Raw genomic sequence first — 8187 nt, forward strand, 5'->3', positions numbered from 1 at the left:
TAAAAATAATACTACCTCTCACGTTCCATTTCTCCGGGAAGGTATCAGCATCCCCGTTCATTAGCTGAGCAGTGGAGATAAATACGAACTCGTCATCCCAATGCCAATCTTGGCCATCTTCGGGGTCATTAAACAATTTACTAGATCCCCGAGCTCTAAACATAATCATAGAGCCCCGGATAAAACGAATTGAATTCAAATATAAAATATGGTCAAGAGTAATATTTACTCCGGCCAGACGAGCAACATGCTCGAGTAATTGAAAGAGTCGCCAGACCCCAAGAGTAATTTGTGCCACACAAATATTTAGGCGGCGACACAATTCTTCTACCAACGACTGAAGAGGCAAAGAAAAGCCAATAGTAAAAGGATAGAGATACACCGCTGAAAAATCGGGAAGATGAACAGTTGCAGGCCTATCCTTTCCCGAAATTACGATATTGAGATCGGGATTCGTCCAGTGAAACCTTTCCCAGACAGAACCAAGAGACTCTTCAGTAACCTGAGAAATAATTGAAGAAACTAAAAACATTCTTTCCCCGTCTAGCTCTGAAATATCACGGTTATCGCCTTTTGGAAGAATAATCTTTAGATCTGAAGTATGTGAAGGATTCTTCGGGATCACACTATCAACGGAAGGCAGATGTATATTAACCATATCAGCTTCATCGTCACCAACATCAGAAGTTGATGAAGATGAAGGTTTGGAGTCAGCAGCAGCAGCTATAGCGTCACCCATAAATTTCTTAAGAGGCAATCTGCTCTTAGGTTTTTTAGCGCCGACATGAGGGGGAAGAGCGTCAACAATGACGGTCTTTTCTGATGAAATATTTTGTGAAGATGAAGGAGAAGACATAAATAGGAATTGAGGAAACCAAAGAAATCGAAGAAGAAGGAAAAGACGCGAAAGAATTTGAAGACTGAGAGTTTTGGAGCGGAAAATTTGAGATAATGAGAAGGTAAAATTTAAATTTTTGTGGAAAAGGTAAAACCACCATCATTATCTTGGGAAACGGCGAGAAAATGTAAGGCACGGCAACGGCCACGTGGCCCATAGCTGACTTCATCATTTACTGCAAGTCCTTTCAACTTCTGTGATTATGCCACGTATTCATCACGTCAGTGGGCCACGATCTGCAGCTAGTTACAACTTTTTCTATTCTACGGGAAGAAGAATCGAGTATCTAATCAAGAGAAGATTGATGAAAATCAGCAAGACAATTTCTCGGGAACATCTTTGCGATGAACCCGAAAAATTAAGGGACTATTTGTATGGGTAAAAAAATGTACCTGACATGTGGACTTACCTATAGTCAACACATGTCAGTTTATTCAAAGACGAGTAAATACCAGATGGTAATGCCGAACATGGCATTTACGGAGAGGCAACAGACTGGATCAACGGATAGAACATCAATGGAAACTACATACGAAATCTTCTTTATTTCGCATTAAATGGAATTAATGCAGTAACGACAAAATGGTTACTAACGGCCAGAATCAAGGAAATTAAATGACAATCATCAATTTAGCAATTAATGATTACCGTTATAAACACACAACGGGAAGAGCACCAGATAAGACCGTATACCTATAAATAGGATTTTCATTTGTAGAGGAAGGCATCCAAGTCAGACTAAGAAAATACACTATTATTGATATTTCTTGCTTATTTTCTCCTTTATTCTTTGATCATCAAGCTTTCATTCATTCTTGAGGATTAAGAACTCCATTACTGTTGTTCATCAAAATTGGAATAAGTTTACTCTTTTCTCTTTATTTATCTATTCTTTATCAGTAACTAATAAATTGCTTGTCTTAATTCTTTTATCTGTATCAAATTACTACCAATTGTAGTTAACCTTATAAAAAATTCAACTATTTGAGTAAAATGCGAATTTTAACTCAAACAATAAACTATGACTTGCTCATTTAGTAAGATTGTATAAGAATTGAGAAAATTTTGATAGTTTTAACAACTTGTGATTTTCATATTTATGAGAAAAAATACAACTTAAGAAATCAAAATTATATATCCAAACAAATTAAAGCTTTAATTTCAAATCAACCTGATTTCAATTGATGTCCAAATGGGAACCTAGAAATACTATAGACTTGTAGTATTATCCAGCAACAAAAGGAAAACAAAGGACATGAGGTAGAAGGTACGCATATGATGACGTATTCAATATCCACGTCACGCTTCTACATCACTTGCACACTTGTGTTAGAGAATATCCAACTACTGTGACTTTGTCTTTTTCAACAAACAATGAGGAAAACGTATAGCGATTCAAACTTTATGCATTAGAAAAAACTTGACAACGAATTTAAACTACCGTTGAATTGTCTTTGCAATTGTACGTGGCACGAACTTCATGTTTGATACTATTTCCTTCACTTTACTTTTTGACTCTTGAGATTGTTCTGCTCTTTTTTTTTTTCTCTTTTTCTTTGTGTAAGGGTATCAAAAGGGGTTCATCCGATAGCGAAGGCATTCGGATCGAAGTTCTTGAACGCGTAATTGATCTTGAAGTGTTATATTTCTGCATCGGAGTCTTCCTAGAAACTCTCCTTTCACGATCGCAACTGGTGATCGATCGTGACAGCGATGCATTAGCACAGAAATAATTTTTAATTGCTTATTTATTTCAGTTTGTTCCAAACTCACTCGAAATCCACGAGTCTCAATCCGAATCACATTAATAAGTTTCAAATGGTAAAAAACAACATATGCGAAGCTCAAAATATAAATTGGGACGTAAATACTCAAAATTAGAAATCAAATATTATAGTTTAAAAATATTTGTACTAGCTGGTAAACTAAATAGGATAGATGGGCTCGTATTATTACAATATGAAAATCTACGTTTTAACTAGTAATAGTATTTATACTACTTTGCGTGCTTTTGTGTCTTTCTTGCACTAAAATTTTCTCTAATTCTGAAAAAAAAAAAAAAATACATCTGTCAAGTATTTTAGGAATATCCAGTAACAAAATTAAGCTTAAGTAGCTTATTGGTGATATGAATATAATTATAAAACATTTAAATATTTGGAAACCTAAAATAATTGCTATAGAGGGTTAATTTTTCTGTTCAGTTTAAAATTAAGGTGAAATGGTTTATTTCTAAAAATTAAAAAATTAGGGGTTAACCTCAACAAAAGAAGGGAAAAGGGTCAGATTTCTCCCCTCCTTTTGAAAAAGGTTTAATGTTATCCTCCGTTATACTATCGGTCCATACATACCCTTAACGTTATAGTATGCATGTATTTCCTTAATGTTATAGTATCTGTCCATATATGTCCTTAAAGTTATAAAGTGTCTCAAGTTTGTCATTCTTTTGTTAACCCCATTTATTTTAGCCAAAATGGCATGCCAACTTACCAAACCAATCCTCCAGTATCACCGACACCTTAACCATAGACCATCGCCACCAACGTAAATCATCTACCCCTAGAAATTATTAAGATAAATATAAAAGGAGATGGACGACTCCTATTTAAAATAGGTTCATTTTACCCTCTGTTAAGTTTTTGGCTCAAAAAGGCCATCGATATTACGTTGTTTTCCCTCAAAGATACCCTTCCTACAAACAGTTGCTCCAAAACAAGGAAAAAAAGGGTCAGTTTTCCCCTCCATTTAAAGTTCGGGACAAGTTCTCTTGTAAGGACTTGAGCAAAAACTTATATCGGAGATTATGAGATTACTTTAACTATTTTAAATTATAATTTTTAGACAATGTATTTTATATAAGTTTAAATTGCAATATTAATTATTCAACTAAATATTTACTTATCATTTCCTTTCAAAACTATTATACCAGCCCTCGAATGAAATTCGGGATGACTTAAAAGTTACATTGATAAGTAATCTAGCATACCAACGTGTTTGAATTTGATTTGTTTTATCATATCATTCTTAGAGTTAGTAAAATAAATCTATTATTATTAATATATAAAAATAAATTTTAAATAGTTATGTAAGAAAAAGCTACTCCCTCCGTCTCAAAAAGATTGTCCTCTTTTGATTTGGCACAAAATTTAAGAAATAAAGAAAGACTTTTGAAGTGTGTGGTCCAAAATAAGCCTTAGATATTTGTGTGGCTGTAAATCATCTCATAAAGTTAAATTGTTTCTAGATATAGAAAGGGGACAATCTTTTTGGGACAGACTAAAAAGAAAAGAAGGACAATCTTTTTAGGACAGAGGGAGTACATGATATCATGTTTAGAAAAATAACTCGTCCCGAAGAAAAAAATATTCTATGTCATCATTTTTGTTTGTTAAAAATAGGAAGTGTTTATACTAATATTCTTATTATATCTGTCACACATTCAACACCCCCACATCTCCCAAAAATAAATAAGGGCAAAACTGTCTCATTCATTTTCCCTTGTTTTGGAGTAATTGTTAGTAGAAAGAGTATTTTTGAGCTACTTAGCTCATTGGAGGGTACTTTTTAGCCAAAAACGTGATGGAGGTTAGAATTGACCTATTTCGAATAGTTCAGAGTATTTTTTACCCTTTTCCCATTTTTGTAAATAGAGTTATAGAATCATCTCCTTTTATGTCTATTTTTGATAGGAGAACACGTGAATTTATAAAACATCTTAATAATGGTAGATGGTTTGCGTACGTCGGTGGTGGCAGTATGTATGGTGAAGGTGTTGGTGATTATGGGTAGTGGTGGAAAATGAATGGTTGATTTAGTAGTTGGCATGTCATTTTGACTAAAACAGATGGGGTTAATAAAGGAAGGAAAAATTTAAGCGACTTTTGTAACTTTAAGGGCATTTATTGATCGATAGTATAATATGGATCGATTGTATAACGGAGGGTAATATTAAACCTTTTTTCAATAATAGAGGGGTAAATATGACCCTTTTACCACAAAAGAAAGTGTACGAGCTAGTTCCATTTGATTTGCTATTCTATCAACTAATTATATTGGCTAATTTATTAAACACAAGCATATTTTTACTATTCCCTCCGTCTCATTTTATATGAAAGTGTTTGACTAGGCACAAAATTTAAGAAATAAAAGAAGATTTTTTAAACTCGTGATCTAAAATAAATTATAAAAATTTGTGCAACTAGAAATCATTTTATTACTTGTAAAAAGGTAAAATTAAAATTAAATTCTTACTAAATATAAAAATATTTTATTCTTTTTTTATTAATTAAAATAAAAAGAGTGTCACGTAAATTAAAAACAGTACTATTACTTTTGCCCTTTTTTTCTAATAAACGAGAAAGGACTTTGAGCCCGTTTGGATTGGCTTATAAGTTGCTTATAAGCTGTTTTTAGCTTTTTTGAATGTTTGGCTGGCCAGCTTAAAGTCATTTTGTGCTTAAAATAAGCTCAAAAAAATAATTACCATTTGAATTTAAATTATTCTAAAAAGCGAACATAAGTTCGAAAAGAACTTTAAACCCAAAAAAATAAGTTAGATTACCCCAACTTATTTTTTTTTTATAAAACTATAGCTTGACGAGCTTTATGTATATGCCCATCCAAACAGCCTCTTTGAAGAGAAGAAGAAGAGGGCCAAGGATTACATTTACATTACGGCAAAGTTTACGTCATATCAATGATGCGAAAAATGAAACGTCAGTGGTGCTGTCACTATTGCCATCAATCAAGTACTTGGACACATCAACATGTTGTGGCATAAGAAATCTAATCGTAGTTGACTAAAAATTTGACTTCGAAATGTTGGACTGCCACGAACTTTTCACATCTTTACCAACATCTTTTCCGACCCGTATTCAATATTTATTTTTGAAATTCGTCTAATTCAGAAAATTGTATTTTGGGATTAACTATTTTTCTATAGAAGATATTATATTCCTAAGATTTGAACCAAAACTTTTGATTATTTATAAAGAAATACTTACCATCTCACAATAAAAATTTGTATCTTTTCCAACTCTCGTTTATGAGTCATGTGGGGCTAAGTTGTTTATTGTTTACTTGGTTTCTTTTCTTTTCCTAAATTTACCTTAATGGAGGATTATTTCCCCAATATTATTAAGTAAATAATACAGTTGCAATTAGTTAAACGTGCATGCTGACGCTGTTTTAAAGTTACAAAAATCCTGCATTGCTTTTTAAGTCATCAAGCTACATTGAAAATGAGCTAATTCTTAAGTCCAAATTGATTCAATTACAAATTAATGTATAGGTCAATTTCTTCAAGTTCTAAACCGATTAGATAAGATTATTCTTCATAATATTTATTATTTTATGGTTGATTATTAAACGTGTAATAATTACTAGATTGACTAAAGTTTGCAAGTAGAGAAAAGAACGGATGGTGAAAATAAATTGAAGAGGAATAAAATAGTTAAAATTTCAGTGAAATCATTTTCACCATTGACTCGATTCTGTAGACGTAATTTAACTCAACCCGATATTGTAGTAAGTTCACTTAAATCAGCTCGACTTATGTCAGTTTGGTTTGATGTCATCGACTTATTTCCAAACTGTTCGAAGTGATTTAACATGTTATAACTACCATTGACATATAGAGTTTGTTGAAAAAAAGATTTTAATAAATTGGTCGAACAAGCTTTAAAATTACTTAAAATGGTATCTTTCATGGGTAATACTTTTTATTTTTTATTTTTTATCTTTCTTTATTTTTAATCTAATAGTTGCAAACTCAATTAAAAAGAACCGATCCGACTCAAGATCCATATGCAGAAATTAAAATATTAAAGAAATAGAATCAATCATTCCACCAAATATACGATACTTCTCTCTAGGGCTCTCAAGCCAAAAATGTGTGGAGATAAAATGCGCATTCAGCTATGATTAACTTTCTCAGTTAATTTGATAATTTCTTTTTTTCCCCATAATTTTAATGCAATTCTAAATTTTTTTTCTATATGATTCATTTTCATGAGCGGAAATAAAATGTTGTGGCTTATAATGCTAACGGTTAGATGGTGAAATTTTCATAATTGTGGTACGCAAACAAAATGCATCGGATGAGGGCATGATCGTAGATAAGCTTGTCCTTGATTATTTATAATTAGATGCTCAATAGAACTAAAAATTTTGGAGAGTTGTTCTTGGAAAAAACTTAGCGTCGTAAATATATATTGCTTGATGTAAATATTAGTTATTTGGTTAATTTACTTGAAACAATTTTTTTTTTTCAATTTTACGTATATTGACCCTTTTTTCCAATATATATTAACAAGTGTTACATTTGTTGGATAGTAAGAAATTGAATTTTAAAGAGTAATAGCTATAACTATTTGCATAAGAAATAATAATCTTGTGATAAACTTTTTCAAATTTATTCATCCTTTTATTATTTTGATGTATGCATAAGAGTTTTGGATCAGATTGGTTCTTTTTAATTTAGTTTGTATTTATTATATTAAAAAATGAAAACTGAAAAAACATTACACATCGGTAGTTGGATTTTTCGGTAAGTGTAATTTTGTGTAAGCAAGCTCAAAGTTTTGTAACTTTTGTGTTAGAAAACATAGTTAAGTAACTTTAGTGAAAAAAAGTGATAGTTATATGACCATCTATGAAATTTACCCATAGTTAATGAGATGGGTGGTTTCCTTATATGTACTTAGGCAATCTTTTCTCATGATCTAGCTTTTGGGTTGAATTAGACCAAAATCTATTTTTTTAACAGATATGTGCTGAAATAGAAATTTAATACGTAATTTGTTTATAATATGTCTACGCCGCAAAAACCATAAATGCGAAGAAAATGAGTTTTACACTCACACGTACTTTTTCGTTGTGCCGTGTGCAGAAAATTGTTGAGACATTTATATAGAAGAAGAGAAACAAGAAAAGTCAGTTGATGTCGATTATTTAAAAAAGGATTTTGCAAATTATGTCAGGAGTAAATCCCACTTTATACCCTTATTCGGTAGGTAGCCAAAATTATTCCGGGATTATAATCCCCGGACTAATTTATTTCATTTCTTGGGATAAGAAGGGATATTCCATCTTTTAAGTTGGGATGCATTTTATACTTTGTTTGGTACAAGATATAAATTCATCTCAAGATAAATTTATACCTTCTATCAAACATGGTACAAAAAATTAGTGCTGAGATATCCCAGCTTACACTATACACCAAACGACCCCTTGACCTTTAAGGGTTGAAAAATGATACCCCTCTATATTTTGAATGGGAACAATAGCCC

This window comes from Lycium ferocissimum, chromosome 9 (genome assembly GCF_029784015.1).
Source record: "Lycium ferocissimum isolate CSIRO_LF1 chromosome 9, AGI_CSIRO_Lferr_CH_V1, whole genome shotgun sequence".
Classification (NCBI taxonomy): Eukaryota; Viridiplantae; Streptophyta; class Magnoliopsida; order Solanales; family Solanaceae; genus Lycium; species Lycium ferocissimum.